Source organism: Amblyomma americanum, chromosome 11, assembly GCF_052857255.1.
Source record: "Amblyomma americanum isolate KBUSLIRL-KWMA chromosome 11, ASM5285725v1, whole genome shotgun sequence".
Taxonomy (NCBI): Eukaryota; Metazoa; Arthropoda; class Arachnida; order Ixodida; family Ixodidae; genus Amblyomma; species Amblyomma americanum.
This window is the reverse complement of record NC_135507.1, coordinates 20,278,510-20,297,804: the sequence shown is the minus strand read 5'-3', so window position 1 is coordinate 20,297,804 and position 19,295 is coordinate 20,278,510. Positions and strand designations below refer to the sequence as shown.

The window sequence follows — 19,295 nt, the reverse complement described above, 5'->3', positions numbered from 1 at the left end:
TCACCGAATGTGTACAAAACAATTACACACAAAACAATGACATTAGGCACACCAGTACATGCATATTATGCAAGAAAGAAAAGGAATATGTATACATATTTGGCAAATAGGAATACAATTAAAAAAAAAGACAACAAAAAATGAACAGAGGACATCATAACAGCTTGAAATGTGCCGTATCTACACAAATCTAAAATGTCAAGAAAAACAGGGAAAGTAGAATACGGCATGCTAGAGGCCATCAGTGATTTTGTTGTATATTATATTAAGAAAACACTGATGTCTAAAGGTTTTCACGCTACGATTCATGTCCGCATAAAGTGGTAATCGTACCCATAACGGCTGCCACTATTGTAACCACAAATAGGGAGAGGCTGTGCATGAGACCGGTCATCACTATAGTTTTAACCACAGTATATCATTTCAGTGGTAGGTTGACTATCGCGTCAACTGTGAGAATTTAGAGAGCTGCTCGAACAACCCAGAACGCACATACCAAAACTTGCACAGCATCGTTGATATCTGCCAGACGGATCATAGGCGGCGCCACCATCGGCATTGCTATACCGTCTGGCTGCAGGATGCATGCGGGTTTTTGATTAGGAGATCTTAAGTGGCACATTTATTTGGGCGGGGAATATTCGCTCTAGCAGCATTCCGTTAAACCCAGCTAGAGTCGAGTCGTGAGCAGTTCTACCTTCTCCACCAGCGACACATTCTGCGCAGTCGCGCTTCCTTTCCGGCAGCGATCTCCGGAAACGCCGACCGGGTCGAAGTGGTTGAAGCCTGCGCGTGCCGAGGCCACCCGTCATCGTAACCGGGTCTGGGACGAATTCCGCGGCACAACCCGATCGCGGCAGTGCTGACTCGCGTTTTTGCTCGCTTTTTTTCTCCATCCTATCGGAACCGCTTCACGAGGGACGTGACAAAACCGCGACAACGGTGCTTTGAACCTGGGCCGTCTTCGCTCCGCTTTCTTTGTTTTGCTGGCGCGGAAAAGTGTGTCAGGCAAGCGCGCGAATAATAGTTTCGTGACCCGGAATATAGAGGGTGCAATACCCATCGGCGGACGGGCGGACCGTGCAGCTTTTGCACCCGCATGTTCCCCGTGCCGCCTATTGACAAGCGTAAACCCTGGCTGTTACGCAAAGAATGCCTTCGAAATACGATGTAATTTGTGTGAATGGATCCCTAGACGCATGGCAGCTCCCTGTGTTAAGGACGCGTCTCTACAATTGGAAAATATTGCGGTCTAGCGATCAACCCGCCACTGTGGGTTAGGGCGCTCGGCTACTGATCCGGAATAATAATAATAATAATAATAATTGGTTTTTTGGGGAAAGGAAATGGCGCAGTATCTGTCTCATATCGTTGGACACCTGAACCGCGCCGTAAGGGAAGGGATAAGGGAGGGAGTGAAAGAAGAAAGGAAGGAAGGGGTGCCGTAGTGGAGGGCTGCGGAATAATTTCGACCACCTGGGGATCTTTAACGTGCACTGACATCGCACAGCACACGGGCGCCTTAGCGTTTTTCTTCCATAAAAACGCAGCCGCCGCGGTCGGGTTCGAACCCGGGAACTCCGGAATTCCTGGATTCGAACTCGACCGCGGCGGCTGCGCTCTTATGGAGGCAAAACGCTAAGGCGCCCTTGTGCTGTGCGATATCAGTGCACGTTAAAGATCCCCGGTAGTCGAAATCATTCCGGAGCCCTCCACTACGGCACCTCTTTCTTCTTTCACTCCCTCCTTTATCCCTTCCCTTTCTGCCAAGGAGGCTTCCTTTTCTCCCAAGGAGGCTTGCAATGCCATCGCATTAATAAGAAACATTTTGTTGAGCCCTTTGGGAACCTATTAAAACAAAGCCCTCCAATGAACCAACCGGAACATTAAAGGCTCCAGACAGAACCGCATGCGTGGAAGCCGAGGGTTCCAGTGGGTTTATTGGAGGGTTGTGTAAGGAGCTCAGATTGTACACTCTCAGTCAAAAGTTTAGAGCTTAGGGGAAAGGGGAGGGCTTTGTTCTGGGACATATCGTCCGGCTCGTTATGCATTCCCATAATAATTGGTTTTTGGGTAAAGGAAATGGCGCAGTATCTGTCTCATATATCGTTGGACACCTGAACCGCGCCGTAAGGGAAGGGATAAAGGAGGGAGTGAAAGAAGAAAGGAATAAAGAGGTGCCGTAGTGGAGGGCTCAGGAATAATTTCGACCACCTGGGGATCCTTAACGTGCGCTGACATCGCACAGCACACGGGCGCCTTACCGTTTTTCCTCCATAAAAACGCAGCCGCCGCGGTCGGGTTCGAACCCGGGAACTCCGGATCAGTAGTCGAGCGCCCTAACCACTGAGCCACCGCGGCGGGTTTATGCATTCCCAGTTTTCCACATCTGTTCACGGTGAAGTAAACGCTGGTCCTCCCTCCTCAGGTGGGCTACCATGGATGTTACAAGAGGGCAAGGCTGACAAGAGACCTTTGGGAAAATTGTTTTTTTCTGTACGTAACCTAACTGACTGACGAACTCCGAAGCACACCATCCTGCGCTTCGTCCGTAGAAAATTCAATCCGTCCCGGATTGCGCTCCTGATTGCTCGCGTTACTTTTTAAAACTCCACGAGGAAGACTACCGGGGCGATGTCAAGAAAAACTAAACCACTGGCGAATAGCTGTATTCGAATGGACAGAAGTATACTCGTTGCCAAAGTCTGTGTCATGTGTCTGTGGGTCTCTGTGTGTTTACGCCACTGTTATTTACGTCGGGAGAGATTTGAGCCGGGCTTTGCGTCAAGGCGGCGGGAGGGGGGGGGGGGGGGGGGGCGGTGGCAGTAAGTCGGCGGCGTGGGCCAGCCGGAGCACCAGCCGGAGAAAATGGTAGCCGCTCATTGAGGCAACGCCGCAGACAGAACAGGACGCCACCGCGCCCGACAGCAAAATCAAATCAAAACAAAAACAAACGTAGAAAACAACCACAGCGCAAACAGTGAAGTGGGGCCTCCGCCCGCGCTTGACAATGCGTGCCAGCCGGTCACAGGCACACCAAGAAAAGGGACGGCGGGTCCCCGTAGAGAGACACACGCGTGCATCCCTGCGGTTTCTCGGCCCATTATACGACCTACATACGGGGGCGATTTGGGCGAACCTCTGTGCGTCTCTGCTAACCTTGTGTTTTCTTTTTGTCCCTTGCTGAGTAATAAATATAGGGCAGCTCAGTGAAAAGAATTATGTTCTAAGAGCGCGGAAAATCGCACACGGAGGGTATACCGCCGGCAGGCTTTGATTGAATTGAGGCAATGTTGGAATACTGCATACTGATCCTGGAGCCTTTAGTATCTGGAAGTCTAAGCGACAGGCATATAACTGCATAAAGTCGTGCGTAGTATTACAGAGAACAAGGTTTGTGAATTCATCTATTGATTACTCCATAATTATACTTAACTGCAAAGGGACACACCACAACGCTGCGCTGTGCGCCTGCGTGTGTTCCTTTCTTCCGTGCCCCATTCGTCGCACTGTGGCTATAGAATACCGTAACTAACTGGCCCTATAACTTACCTTGTTCATAATTATAACTGGCAATCTAGTCGAAAAAGAGAATAGAAAAATTTCTGTCGTTACAAAAGGTTTTTCGTGATGTTTTTTACCAAAAACTTCTGCAGAAATATAAACTTTTCTACTGACAACAGAATTTTTGCTCAGCTACTACAGAAAAGTACTATTAAGCAACAAACTACAGAAAACTATAACAAAAAGAGCTACAGTACTTACGAAAGTTACTATAAAACAACCGCAAATTTTTTCCCTACGGCAAAACTAGAAAATATTTGTCGCATTTTCATCACAATTCCGTCGTTTTTTGCAACTGAGAAACACAGTTTATTTGCCGTTTCTTTAAGTACAGTTTTCCTTGCCGTATAATACCAAAAACTGTTCTCAGATTTAGCAGACAAAAAGCCAAAAAGTTCGCATTTTTGTGCTATATAACCTTGCTCACGACTGAGCTTATTGGTTGCCGGTATAGTTTATCGCTCTTTATTTGCATTTTGCCTTGCGGAAAACGTTTGCCGTTTCGGAAAACGCCTGGTCCCTGTCGGCATTGGTTAGCATCACAGAGATAGGTTGTGCATTTATTAGCGTCGCTATCTGACAATGATCTCGGACTCCAGAGACACAGCGGTCGATCAGTTTGCAAGGGCACCGAAGACGACCTATTGAGGTCGCACTCTAGAAGCACTCTCCGCAATAATGATATTTCATTTATGTGTTTTTGTTACGGAATTAACTAAAATCTTGAAAAACTAGAGACACCGTAGTGTACGGCTCCAGAATAATTTCGAGATTTTGGAACTCTTTTCTTTGCACCGAAATAGCAATGCAGGGGCTTTCTTGAATGCGGTCGCTGGGACTGAGAATAGACCCCGTGAACTGACCTTCAGGAGCAGCGCATCATATTCATGCAGATACGGCATTTATTCAATAATAACAAGAAATGAGCTGCCCGAAACATGGGCTGGAAAGGTCACAAAATGTCGAAAGCAATAAAGGTGGTGGGCTTTACGTTAACGAAGGCAATAACGAAATGAGGCCATGGAAAGCACAGACATTGGAGAACCTCGTATTGAAGAGCCTTTAATATGGCTATGGACTCGCACCATGCTCCTAACATATTTGTATCTTGAAGAGCCGCCTGGCGTTCGGCATGAAAACAACTCCCACGGAAAATAGCGTGACACTTGAGTTTGTCCTTGGGCGTCCCTTGCTACTCAAACTTCAGCGAGGCCGGTCGCTGCCAACAAGGGGACATCGGCAGTCTGCATCTTGGTATAGTTTGGCGATGTCTTGCGATCGGACACCGGCAGACACCGCTCGAAACAAGAAACGAAAACTACAAAGGGTAGAAACACCCAAAATAGTCTTTCGTGTGCTCCTCGAAAGCCTATCTTTGGAAGCACGCAGGCAGATTATGTACGCGTCCGAAAACACTTTCGTTATCTATGCCTGGACGCTCTCCGGGCTTCGGCGGCGACCGGTTTTATATAGAAAGGCCGGTGGGCATTGACCACACCGACATGAGTCCTTGGTGGAAAAAAAGAAACAAAACTAGCTGGATCACGTGACTCTCCTCTAAGCATCTGCTGTATCTGATCTGCGGTCACTGGCGGTTGCGACTGAACAACACGTACAAGAAAGACGGCAATTGAGACTCTGTACATACCAAGGAAATGTGCAAAGATATGTACGGCCTGGCCAGCTAGAAAGCGCCTTAGGTGGTGGGCAATTGAACGGACTGGAATCAGTTCAGAATCACCTGTACTAAGCGGGCATCGCTAACCTTTATTTTAGTACATTCTATCATAATCTATTAACAAGAAAAATGCTTTTATGACATGGAGCGCACGTGTTTTCGTGCGAACCGTCCCACCCTGGTCGCCGTTCTGTCCCGAGGGTGTGGCGGGGCGGTTCAAAGCCGGCTCGGCGAAAGCGCCCCGGGTTGTTTTCGCTGGATCGTCGAAGAGAGGAGAGGAGCGATAAGTGGCCTGCCCCGCTCGGCCGTTAAGTTACGATGCCCGGGTGCGCCCCTACCTCCATCTGTCGATCGGGTGCGGCACGTACGCCATAAGGCAGGCGCGGACACGCCAAGTTCGTTGAGAAAAAGTGAACCTATGCGAAAGAAAGGTCAGGTGTGGTCGAGTGGTCACTGACAAGGCGATTCAACTACCCCCCCGCCCCCCCTCCCACTTCTCTGCTCAGCTCTATTCCCGCTTCTACACTTTACATCTCATCCGCGAGGCCTGTTCACCGAAGGAACAAGTATTGCGAAGACAACTGGATGATGAGCTGCCCTCGGGAAATTCGAGGCTGCGTGCCGCTGTGGCCTCCGCTCTCGTGAGGCGAAGTTTAACGTCCCAAAGCTACGCATAACCGCCGCGGACGGGAGGCGAACCAGCCTCCTTGTGCTTAGAAGCAGAACGCCAAAGCCACTAGGCCATCAAGACGGGTGCTCCATTTGAAAAATTCTTTAGTGAAGAGAATGCCACATTGTACAGTACAAGTACATCTTGACCCTGAGTCGTTCAAATAGGTGGTATACGCGATGACATGCTACTTTCTTAGAATGTTTAACACTCTCTAATCCTTTTGTTTGGGATATGCGTACTGTTGTTATTGTGTGAAAAGAACAATTCGATGCCACTTTGAAGAACAACCGGACAGGTTATTTAGCTTGAAAAAGATTGTGAACACGGTTTATGCAGGCAGCGCCAGTATGGCGAGAGGCGTAGCGCTTCATATATGTCCAGTATATATGCGCTCGAAACAAAGTTCGCGCTACGTGTAACGGTTGCGTCTATTCACATCGCAGTATGAAACAGTGTACGTGTGCAGAAAATTAAATGACACAGTTCTCAATCAGGAGGACTGGGTTAAATGAATCCGATCAGCCGCATTCGGGTGCTTTTGCGTCGAGATTTCAAGAACCGTGTTTAACTCACAGAAATGCCACTCTGTGCAGCTGACGGGGAAACAATGTAGAGAATAAGAAAAAAAGGCAATAAAAGAAACTGCGGCTCTTTATTTTGGGTATCGATATATCAAGTGGTGATAAAAAAGTTCGAAGCTTCTCTGAAAAGCCAATGTGTTGAAAGAAAACAAAAAACCCCTATACACTACGCTGCTGGAAAGAGAGGAAGAAGTGGAGTAATGCGTATACATTTCATTCTGAGTGGCAGTGGGGTATGCGGCTTCATTAGAAGGTGACTGGTAAGCTGTTCTCTCATTGCTATGTGCCACACATGCCAAAATATGGGCTCAATAGTTGTCACAGTGTGGACTGACGGTTCTTCCAAAGCGGGTATCGGTAGCTGTTTGTAATGGCGATTTATAGTTTCTAAAGCACGAAACAGTCGGAGGCCACTGAATGTCAGTAGTCCGTAATTATAGGATGATTAGCTCCATGAGAGATACTTTTGTACGTATGCGCACGTTATTACTAATAACACTGGATGCGTCAGTCTTTGTCCAGCACATTTTCTGCAAATTCATGTTCTGAAGTCAGTTTCTGGCCGCTCCATCTTCCTTGATCATCATGGCCATCATCCAAACTACATCCTCTGCAGGACAAAAAGTGGTGGTCGATTTGCGTAGTCAGACCAAATACTAATTAGGTGCACTAGTAGTTCGGTTTCCACCTCTGGTCCAGCGTTCAGATCCAGAGTTCACGTGAAGGATGGCAGTTGTTCGGATAGCGATAATGGGTTAGTGTCCATATATGCGGAATTGGTTATTCACTCCATTGATAGATCCCATAGATCCCAAGGAGTCTTCCTACCAGTCCTGGTGCAGTGGTGCAAAGGTCAAGCGATGTGCCACTGCCCTTCTAAGGCAGGTGCTGCCATCGGTGGGACTCGGGTTGCTTGGGTTGAGTTGCGATTCAGGTTGCTCTTGCCGAGAAACCTCTCACGATTAATTGAGCTGCCGACTGACACGGTGGGCAGGCGCTCACCTGGCCACCAGGTGGTGGACAGATGAGCAGCCTGTCACAAAACTGGCTTCAGACAAACAGGCAACAGAAAATAGACAAACCGACAAATGGACAAACAGCCAAGCACACAAGCTAAATGCGGGGAGTCGCCACTATAAATGCTAGAGCACTAAAAAGGCACTGCCCTGTCCCAAAGTTCCTCAGTGAGCTGGAGCGCATTGGAATACAAAGACGCGGTCAGCGACGCGCACCGTCCGAATCAGTTATACAATGTCAACGGTGATTTCTTGTGAACTTGATGTTTTGAACCACGCTGCAAAAGTTTTGCAAACCTGCCTCAGATTCAATGCACGGTTGTCGCTGCGTTGAGACAGCCTACATATTGTATGTGAATACAGCCTTGCATGCGTAGCACTTCAACGGGCCAAGCTTGTAAGCTTGTGAGGCAACGGCAGGTTTCAGAAAGCAGCCCGTGTGCATCTCGGACTTTAAACATTCATTCGAGCCATGACAACCTCGAGATGCTCATTTCTCACACGTAAGAGCCCCCGTTTAATCCATGGGACTATGTTAGATTTCCATACAACATATCGAGAATTCCGTGGTGCCAGGAATGCGCTCTTTGTGGCCCAGTCATCCATTGCTGAAGATGTACCGCTGAACAACGTCACGCTACTCTGGTTTGCGTTTCTGAACGCCGGCGCGGGGGGCAACAACCATAACCTCGTAATTGCCGCCGCCGAGTCGTACTGTTCGCGGCTTGCGCGACTTGTGTAGGTGATTCGGCGAATCGACGCCTATTGTAAGTGAGCTGTCTTAAGAGCTGCTTCTGTGACAGCATAATCAATCACATTTTATTTATTTTTCTTCGCTACAGCGCCTCTTTGCGAGGAAAATGACACCCCTCGGGCGCTAGTGTCTAAGAGCGAAATTATCTTTTTTTTTCGTTTACGGACATGGCTTGCAGGCCAGCATAATAATGTGTTTCTTTTTTTTTGTTGTCTTTATCCGCCGCTCCGATGACGGCCCGATAACGCCGATGGAGAGGATGTGACGTCGCTTAAGCCAATAACGAAAAGCGCAAAAAAGAATCAAATGGAATAACACCGGAATCTAATCGTCATGTCATTGCATCTTCGATTTCTATTTTGATCTCCATTCGCTTTGAGCGGATGGCTGCTGCTCATTTAGAAATGGTGGTTCTGAAGCAAAACATGCAGGAGAAGTCAAGACAAGACTTCAGAATTGAAACAAATGAATTGTTTTTTTGAAGGTGAGCTATTTAAAGGCCTTACATTATAGAATGTTTACTGCTTGTTGGCGCCAGAGGCGGTTGCCATATTCAAGCACGCCGCGTACCTTGAAATGTGACGGCAGTTCATCTTTACTTGTTTCACCGTTGTTTACTGGCCTTACCACTTGACTAAAATTCTGCAGTTACAGTTCGCTTTCCCCTTCCCTTCTGTATCAAATTCAAGTTTCGTGAACGGAACGGATGCACTTTAGTGCGCACATCCGACAGCAGCGAAAAAGCTGCACTTCAAACGGAAGCGGCACTGAAACATTCCAATCGCTGGCTCTCCTGTTACTCTGTACCAAAGATATGTTCTTTTTCTCATTAGCTTTAATTCTCAATACGACGGTGCAACAGAGGGGCTTCAGGCCGTTTTTCGTGCGACAGTGTTTGAAGAACAATCCCACGCAAACCTCCTCCACCGTCTGGCCTGGCGTCTTCAGGACCGGGGATGTCCGCACCATCCGTTCGCCCGGGGCTGTCCTAGGAACTATCGCCCGGCGAGGTCCCTGGAGCATTCTCCGGGCGTGACTCAAACAGCCAGGTAACGTCCGCTCGGTGACCCGCATGCGAGTCGCGGGGATTTCCTAGCCTTGACTTCGCTTCTAGGCAGCGGCAGCTCCGCGAATGGGGGAACATAGCTCACGGAGGCATCTGGAAAGACGGGATGGTGCTGCCTGCTTACAAGGGGCGCGGACTGGAGATCCCTCATTATGTCTATCGAGAAGCGCTGGCTCGTTTACGGTTCGGCGGTGCGATCATTAGTTGGAATCGACGAGTAATTAAACGATTGATAGGGGAGGTCAAGGGGCGGTAGGCGTAGGTGTGCGCACAGGAGAGTCATTGCACTTCCCGGTACACCCCCCCCCCCCCCCTGATGAGCAAGATGAAGCAATATAACATGATACTTAACAGTAGGGCGCATCCACTAGAAGGTGCGGGGGGGAGGCAGGAAGGGGCGGGACAAGTCACTGTATACATATGCATGTTAAGCAAGCAGTGAGAAAAGTACTTGCCTACCAAGTTCTTTCACGGTTCCTGCCTTATTCATATATCTTTTCTTTTAAGTCCTTCAGCAGCTGTAGACTCGTGCTTTGGGTTAAGACAGCCTTGTGGCCTTAGGTGATAAAGCATATATTTTTCTTTCAGAACGAGAGTTCGGCTAGAAACAAAGGCATAGAGTACTTCTGCTGCTGTAACTGACGACGGTTGCTGTTTGCTACAGACTCCTCTGGTGTTCGTGCTTTCACCACCAGAACCTTAAACCCTTCCTGCTAATGACAATTTATAAAACGAATGCAAACGTGCTAGCTAAAACGTCTAACAAGCAATTCTTGTTGGAGATAAGTTTAAAACACAAATTATGGACTCCCACCAGACAAGGCACCTAACTCAGGACGCGTATGGTCGTTTGCGGGTTCAGCTCTTCCGCTCAAACTTGGCGATCAGTTTTGGTTCATCGCTGTCCGTGAGTAGCAGGGAATTCTCCAACGCAAACGCAATCAGCATATCAAATTATGCACACCCTACGGCATCATAAATAACTGACGCGAGCACGTTCGCTATCGTCAGTAGACGCGGAACCGGAAAAGCCGACGGACCGAACGCGGGTGGTATATCTCAGGTGGGCGTCAGCGGTAGTTTCGCCGAAGACAAGGTGACCAATTGATGGCGGTGGCGTTGAATAAAGGAAGGCTTGTAGCAAGGGTATTAGAATCCGTTGCTGAGCGGATTACTGCCTTAAAAACAAGGAAAAGTACAGCCTAAGCTCCACAGAAAGGACCTGTAACAGGATGCTGAAATGGGATATGGAAGGGCATCATTGTTAGACTGCAGCGCCAAAAGATGAGGACGTTAAGAACGAAAGGAAATGAATGGACGAAAGAAAGAAAAAAAATTAAGACACACGTACGCGAGTGCCGCCTCTCAAGACTATAGTAGGATACAACTTAAAAAAACAACAGCAGTTGAAACTGGGCCACGGTCCGCGGCGTACGGTATTACTCCGCTAGCCATTCACAAAAAGTAAACGAAACCAGCTTTTTAATGCTTGACTTTATTAAACAAGCCAGACATAAAAATTCTAGAGGTTATAACTTTTTTCTTGTGGTTAGCTTCTCTTTTAGATGGTAAGAGAAGTTTTAACAATGGTTGACTTTTTTTGTCATGGAGGAACTCTGTGCGCCGGTCCTGAATGTGGGCGGAGCTTCACTGCAGACTTAAGTTGTATCCGACTATAGCGTTTTATTACGAAGGCAACAAATATATAGCGCCACAGAGCATGCTAAAACTAAGTAGAGAACAGCCTGCGTTATAGTGAGGTGTCGTTCCACACTGGTTTCCTTTCTTTTCACGCAAAATCTCAGCAAAAAATAGATCGGACATAATCCTGCAAAGAGAATAATAATAATAATAATAATAATAATAATAATAATAATAATAATAATAATAATAATAATAATAATAATAATAATAATAATAATAATAATAATAATAATAATTGGTTTTGGGGGAAAGGAAATGCGCAGTATCTGTCTCATATATCGTTGGACACCACAACCGCGCCGTAAGGGAAGGGATAAAGGAGGGAGTGAAAGAAGAAAGGAAGAAGAGGGCCGTAGTGGAGGGCCCCGGAATAATTTCGACCTCCTGGGGACCTTTAACGTGCACTGACATCGCACAGCACACGGGCGGCTTAGCGTTTTTCCTCCATAAAAACGCAGCCGCCGCGGTCGGGTAAGAACCCGGCAACTCCGGATCAGTAGTCGAGCGCCCTAACCACTGAGTCACCGCGGCGGGTAAGAGGATAGTTAATAATAATAATAATTGGTTTTGGGGGGAAAGGAAATGGCGCAGTATCTGTCTCATATATCGTTGGACACCTCAACCGCGCCGTAAGGGAAGGGATAAAGGAGGGAGTGAAAGAAGAAAGGAAGAAGAGGTGCAATAGTGGAGGGCTCCGGAATAATTTCGACCACCTGGGGATCTTTAACGTGCACTGACATCACACAGCACACGGGAGCCTTAGCGTATTTCCTCCATAAAAACGCAGCCGCCGCGGTCGGGTTCGAACCCGGGAACTCCGGATCAGTAGTCGAGCGCCCTAACCACTGAGCCACCGCGGCGGGGCAAAGAGGATAGTTGCAAAACGCGGTTTCCCTCATGTGAACGCGCACGAGGCAGAGGTAAAGAACAACAACACTCGAGAACAGCAGCGAGGGAAAGGAAACACAACTCAAGCTCGACGCTGCGTGCAAAGACACGCGCTTGGAGTACCTTGTGCGTCCAGACATAATAGCTCCAACGGCGTCGACATGGAGTGGCCTCTCGAAGGCCTCGCTACCGATCCATATCTGCCTGCGGACAGAAGACGCGGTTGTTGCTTTTTTGCAAACGCCACTCTTGCAGGCGGTGGAAAGGAGGAAGTGCAGAGGACGACAGCACTTACAGCGTGAACAGTGTTCGAGCCGACATAAACGCGAGAGTGACTAACTTCTCTAACGGAGAGGGAAACCGCTTCATCGAGTGTCACTAGCTGCTTTCGAAGTATTGCTCAACGAATTGGCCAAGGGAGAAATACAAGTGATAGGTAGCAAGGCACTGGAGCTTCCACAGGGAATATCTATGCCACCCGAACTATGGAGATAAAGGTCCTGACGGAAACTTGCGAACGGGTGAGAAAGGTGAGGGGCAAACTGGGGAGGGGGGCGGCCGCTTCCAAATTATGAGCGGGAGCACTCGTATCCTTGAAAGGCCGGAAATGGACTGCTGTTAGTGTTGGACAGTAAAGGTGCGGACTGGCACAACAATGCCATGCCGAAATTAAGAAAGCAAGGCTGTGTTTGTTTTAAATGGTAAACGGATAACAGTCTCCGATACTATCGAAAAACACATTGCAAAACCTTTATTGTAATGGCACCGCTGTGCCAACATTATAAACAGGAAAAGAAAACGCAATGTTTTGCATCACCTGTTCGGAAACTCATGGACGATCTTAGAATATATAGCGGTGTGCTAACTATATTGCACAAAGGAAGACACAAGACTTGTGTCGACCCTTCTGTAAGAGTTAGCGCACCGCCATGCTAAGACGCACGACCGACTAGCCACTTTTTAAACTTTGCTCAGAGACGAAAGTACAAAGGATGAAATGCAAAACCCACCAGTCTTCGACTAATGTCTGCTTCGTTATATCTTACGAGCATCCAGAGAGGAATTCAGAGCTGCAAATGCACTAATATACGAATAGACGACTTGGAGCATTTTATTGTAATTTGGGACGACGATGCACTTCTGGGGCGATTACAAAGCTTTCGCAAACTGCAGTTGCTCGAGATAGGGAATTTCTGACTGCCGCTAAATATAGGCGGCACTGTGTGGTAACATGAATTACAGCGATAAAAGTGGCGTAGAGCGACTCGGTAGAGTGGGGCACTGAAGTGAGCGCTCGAAAACTTTCGTGATAGAGTTGCGGATAAGAAAAAAAAAGGAAACGAATGCGCTTGATCTCACCGACATTGTAGACCACACTATAAGCTGGCTTCTCGAGAATGCAGGAGCGTCGAAGTTGATATGGGATTTGGTGGGTGAAGTTTCGAATTTTAAGAACCAGATCTTTACGCACGGAGACAAAAATGGTAGTGGCTTAACTCGGCTATGCCAGGATATACGTAGCGAAAGGTATGTACGTTTCCCTGGCTGAGCTTGCTGTGGTCACTCTATGTTTAGAAATGAGAGACATTGGGTATACTCATCTTTTATTCATTTTGCTTGACAGAGACGAAGACTGCCCGATGATCTGTGAAGTAGCATGCAGCGGTCTTAATTTTGTCGATACAGTATTTCGATTTGGTAGAGCCTCTTTAGTATACAAGCTATATACTACGAGAGTCCTGTTTCCTGTTGAAATCACCCAAAGTCACACACAACTGTGAAACCGTGCTGTAGGCTGGTATACAGGTGGCAAACGAAATCAACCGTCTGCTTGATAGATGTTCCCCGTGCCACGTAAACTCCTTGGATCATAATGCCGCTTTCCAGAAGCCGAACGCAGCAGGCTTCACCATTATTCACCGAGATCGGAGGGAGGTGTCTGACAGCGGTGATACCTTGTTTCATGTACACACAGACTCCAGCGTTCTTATATGGTTCAAGCCAACTGCCAGGCAACAACCTCAGGATCGGAAGCGTTAATCTCCTCTTGTCTATGCAGCCGTTTAGTACCGGCCGGACTCTCTTTTTCTGCATGCATGTCAAACGTTGTGACAGAGACGCCCACTACATCTCCGCTTTTTATACGTAATCCTGCGCATGCGACGCGCGGTTCGGGTGATAGAGCGGCGTGCGGCCAGGCGGCGACGAAGAACGTGGCGCAGCTGTGGGGTCTCTGGTTACCATGGTATCGGCGCATGAGCACAACTGCTCATCCGCGTGACGTCACGCTAGGCTTTGACGGTGGAGCGGGCGTGTGGCCGCGGCGACGACGAAGCGCACGACGCACTTTGCTCCTCTTCGGCTGCCATGGTAACGGCGCATGCGCACAACTAGCCTCTTCTATATACCGCGAAATGCTCGACTGGTTAAACATCCCCAGGGGGTCGAAATTAATCCGGAGCCCTCCAATACGGCCGCTCTTCCTTTCTTCTTTCACTCCCTTCTTTATCCCTTCCCTTACGGCACGGTTCAGGTGTCCAACGATATATGAGACAGATACTGCGCCATTTCCTTTCCCCCAAAAAAACAATTATTATCATTATTAGCCCAGTGTAGGTCTCGCTACAAAATTTCGAACACCCAAGGATCTTTAACATGCACTGACATCGCACAGCACACGGGCGCCTATCCGTTTCGCCTCCATCGCAACGCTGCCGCCGCAGTGGAGGCGAAACTCAAAGGCGCCCGCGTGCTGTGCGATGTCAGTGCACGTTAAAGATCCCCAGGTGGCCGAAAGTTTTCCGGAGCCCTCGACTGGAAACAAGGATTAGTTCTTGAGGAAAGGAAAGACGCAGCAACTGTCTCGATTTCTGGCGCACACCTCAATGCAACGGGAGGGTAGGGATGAAGGTGGGAGTGAAAGTTGTGGGACAGAAAGGGTCCGTAGTGGAACCGGCTTCGAACGCGGTCGCGGCGGCTGTGTTTCGATGGAGGAGAAACGCAAAAGGCGCCCGTGTGCTGTGCGATGTCAGTGCACGTTAAGGATCTCCGGGTGGCCGCAAATTTTCCGGAGCCCTCCACTACGGCACCTATTTCTTCCTTTCTTCTTTCACTCCCTCCTTTATCTGTTTTCCTACGGCGCAGTTCGGTTATCCATCGAGATATGTGAGACAGTTACTGCGCCATTTCGTTCCCGCAAAAAAACATTTTTTTTTTCCGTAGTGGAGAGCTGCTGACCAATTTCAAAAACATTGGGTTCTTTACCCCTACTAAAGTGTACCTCTTCTAGTACATTTTACCCCTACACAAAGATCGCATCGCTCACGGGCGCCCTCTGCGTTTCGCTTCTATTGAAAAGCGCGCGGCATTCACGGCTGGGATTGGATCCTACATCTTTGGGCTCAGCAGGCGAATGCTGCAACCGCTCATCTACCAGAGCGGGTACGATACGAGAGGAACCCACCATTTGGTTGAGTGGCCTTGGAGTCCATGCACCATGCAGTATTGAAGTATAACTGCAGGACTTGAGCTTCATCGCGGGATGCCACCCATAGCTTTCTAACCTTTTTGAGCGGATGTGTTCAGACTAAGGGATCGACGGTAGTGAGATGACATCAGTGGCCAGGCCGCTAGCAGTTCCGGTCAGTAAAATGTAGGGAAGACCCCGAACCTTCCTTAGGAAAGGCATCGGATCTGACAGGAAAAGGCATAAAACGCCAGTAGCACTTAATGCGGACTAAGGAAGACTTACTGAGCACCGAAGTCAATGCATGTTTCGAACTATCCAGGCGTCCTATGAAATCTCTTTTCTCTCCTGAATGACTTCGTTGCCGCCACATCTCGATTTCATTTCAGAGCAGTTTCCCCGCCCCATGTAAACTTTCCGGCCCTCAAAAGTCAAAATATTATGCAGCAGTGTCTTCCGCACAATTATTTGTTTGTCCCAAGCTAATTGCCGCGCGTGGATCTTCATCAGGGTTCTCACTGCTTTGCAAGCGCTTGCGCACTCTGCTTTAAGACATTATAGCAAACCCAGAAACTGGCCCCACTTGCCGCAGCCGTTGCAATAGCTTGGATGAGGTGACCGTCTCGACAAAGCGCTGCAGGAGCGCCCTGTTTCGAGGTGAAGTGATTCCAGAACGTTTCCAGAGGTGTAGCACCGGACGCGGTCTAACAGGGCTGTGGCCCGCTATCGGCAAGCCCGAGCGAGAGGACCGCGAAAGTAGGCAGATAGCGGCAGAAGGAGAAAAAAAACACAAGGATGGCAGGCAGAAGTGAAAGAACGAAGGAAGAAAGCAAAAGAGAAAAGACGACGGGGGCAGTACCGGAAAGAGAACGTTCACGGCCGTCTCTCAAGCACGTCGCGTCGGTGTAGATAGTAGGTGCATTGCGGCTGTCTAGTCCGCGCGGAGACACTTGAATATTTATGAGTCGAGCACGGCTCGCGCACGCGGCGTTAGCGAGAGCCGCATTCCACTTGACCGGAGAAGGGTGCGAGGAGCTCTCGACCACGAGTCTCGGTGGCGGGTCATGCTTTTTCGACACGAACGTTCAACAACGGCGGTGATGCAGTACTCGCGGACTTGAACCGGCTTGTTGGCCTCGTGAACACCTGCGAAAGCGTAGAGAACGTTGGTTATGCACCCGCCGTGGCGACTCAGTGGTTAGGGCGCTCGGCTACTGATCCGGAGTTCCCGGGTTCGAACTCGACCGAAGCGGCTGCGTTTTTATGGAAGCAAAACGCTAAGGCGCCCGTGTGCTGTGCAATGTCAGTGCACGTTAAAGATCCCCAGGTGGTCGAAATTATTCCGGAGCCCTCCACTACGGCTCCTCTTTCTTCCTTTCCTATTTCATTCCCTCCTTTATCCCTTCCCTTACGGCGCGGTTCAGGTGTCCATCGATATATGAGACAGATATTGTGACATTTCCTTTCCCCAAAAACCAATTAATAATTAATAACGAATAAGTGTGATCTCAGTAAGCACTGAAACCCTCTTGGACGTCCTATGGAGATATAGGACGCCCATAAGACGTCCGAGAGAGTTTTATTGCCACTGTGAGCTAGCTCATGCTGTGACATCGATCTCACCGAGGAACTTTACTTACCAGCGCGATTGAGGCCTCGCGAGTTTTAAGAGAATTGTATTGGTGTCTCTGGCTAGTAGGTGAGAGTCATTCCACCCAACTTCCGGGTTGGATGCCCCGCGGCACCACCCACCATACGTGCAGCGGTCAGATTGATCCTGCACATGTTGAGGCTTGCAAGTGGGGCTGGTTCGTCGACGTGCATAGTAGGCCTCAGACTTGGTCTAGTAGGTGCCACGTGTTATGAAAGAATAGGCGTTGGAAAGTTACGAGACAACACAGTGACGGAACTTTGTATACGCAGGACGAAGCGCACTTACAGTTGTGTTATCCCGGTAGCTCTGTTGATACCACAAACAGCCGAAGCACTCCACAGGAATGTCGAACTGTAAATTGTGTCGACGAGAAGCTGAAAAATCTAAGAAGATAAATTGCAAATTGTGGAGTTTAACGTTCCGAAGCGACACGCCGGCTACAAAGGACGCTGTAGTGGAGGGCTCCAGATTTTCAGGCCACCGGGAGTTCTTAAACATTCGCATGCGCCGCACAGCGCACGGACGCCTGTCGCGTTTCCCCTTTATCGGAGCGCTACCTCTGCGACTGGTACTGATCCCGGGTCCCCTGGCTCCTCAGCCAAGCGCTCTAACCACTCAGCCTCCCCTCAGTCGATTTTTTCATGCGTCAATACAGTTGTGTACACCCATATCGCGGCGGGTGCGCTCCACGGGAGATGCGCGCGAAATGACGTGAACTGCCTTAGACCTTTGGCCACACTCGTAGTGCGCCTACCTTCGGTTATAACAGAAGTGGCGCGCAACAGCAAATGATATATGGAGCAGAAAGATCTCTGATTGTGCCCATATGCTAATAATAACAATATTAATTGGTTTTTTTGGGGAAAGGAAATGGCGCAGTATCTGTCTCATATACCGTTCGACACCTGAACCGCGCCGTAAGGGAAGGGTAAAGGAGGGAGTGAAAGAAGAAGGAAGAGAGAGGTGCCGTAGTGGAGGGCTCCGGAATAATTTCGACCACCTGGGGATCTTTAACGTGCACTGACATCGCCCAGCACACGGGCGCCTTAGCGTTTTACTCCATAAGAACGCAGTCGAACCCGACCGCGGCGACGCGAGCTCCTTAACGCTGTCGCTTTAATATTCCTTCTCTTACGGCGCGGTTCGGGTGTCCACCGAGATATGTGAGACAAGTGTCATTTCCTTTCCTTAAATTGTTCAAAAGGCAAGGCGCCGCGCCGAACAAGGGATGGCGTTCCGTGGACACCTTTGCAACGCTGCAACACGCTGTCGCGTCCCGCACTCAATGACTAAGCTTAAGCGTCGTCGAATTTTTTTTTGTATTCTCTGCAACTTTGTTCTATTTTTGGTTTGCGTATTCATTTTTTCTTTCTTCATTTCTGTTTTTTATTTCATATACGTTGCTTAAGAACTGTTGCTTAATCAACTTTTACATTTTTGTTTTATTCACCACACACCTTATGATTGGCAGTTCGTGCGGACAACTTCTGTATACAGCTTCCGTCAAGTTGAGTTGTTGTATGCTACAGGTGGGATTAGCCCTGCTTAATCTGCCGGCAATATCTACACCATAGCGTCACTTATATGTTAATAATGACCTAAAACTTGTCGGATCTGTCCCGCTACGCTCACAGTCACGTTAAAGATCCCCAGGTTGTCAAAATTATTCCGGAGCACTCCACTACGGCACCCTCTTTCTTCCTTTCTTCCTTCACTCCCTCCTTTATCCCTTCCCTTACGGCGCGGTTCAGGTGTCCGCCGATATATGAGACAGATACTGCGCCATTTCCTTTCTGTAAAAACCAAAAACGAATTCACTTACAATAGATCATATTCCACTCCCGCAGTCACCATCTATACACACATCCACTCACAGCAGAACATAGTCTACACCAGAAGTCATCATCTATGCACATATTCAGTCACAGTGGAACATAGTCCATTGCAGTGCCACCATCCATGCACACATTAACTCACAGTATATCATAGTCCACTCCAGAAGACACCATATACGCACGCATTCAATCACAGTAGACGATAGTCCGTTCCTGCTGTAACCATTTACAGACAAGATCAGTGTCCTGCAGAAATGTTAAAAGAAGACGGGTAGCGAGGAAACTGCGGATTTTGACAGACTGCTTTAACAAGTAGCTTCGGTATGGGGTTTTCGAGTGATGGTGAAAACAAGTCCTCCAAAGTTGCGTTTATGAAAGCCTAGGTGATATTCACGCGCTTAAGCCTGCCACTCTGT

At 48.6% G+C, this 19,295-nt stretch overlaps 1 protein-coding gene across 2 annotated transcripts in view; it reads left to right on the top strand.

Moving 5' to 3' along the window:
• The window catches only part of LOC144110619 (vitellogenin-6-like), a 143,836-nt gene that overhangs the window by 92,229 nt on the left and 32,312 nt on the right, over positions 1–19,295 (top strand). The gene's annotated exons all lie outside the window — the stretch shown is intronic.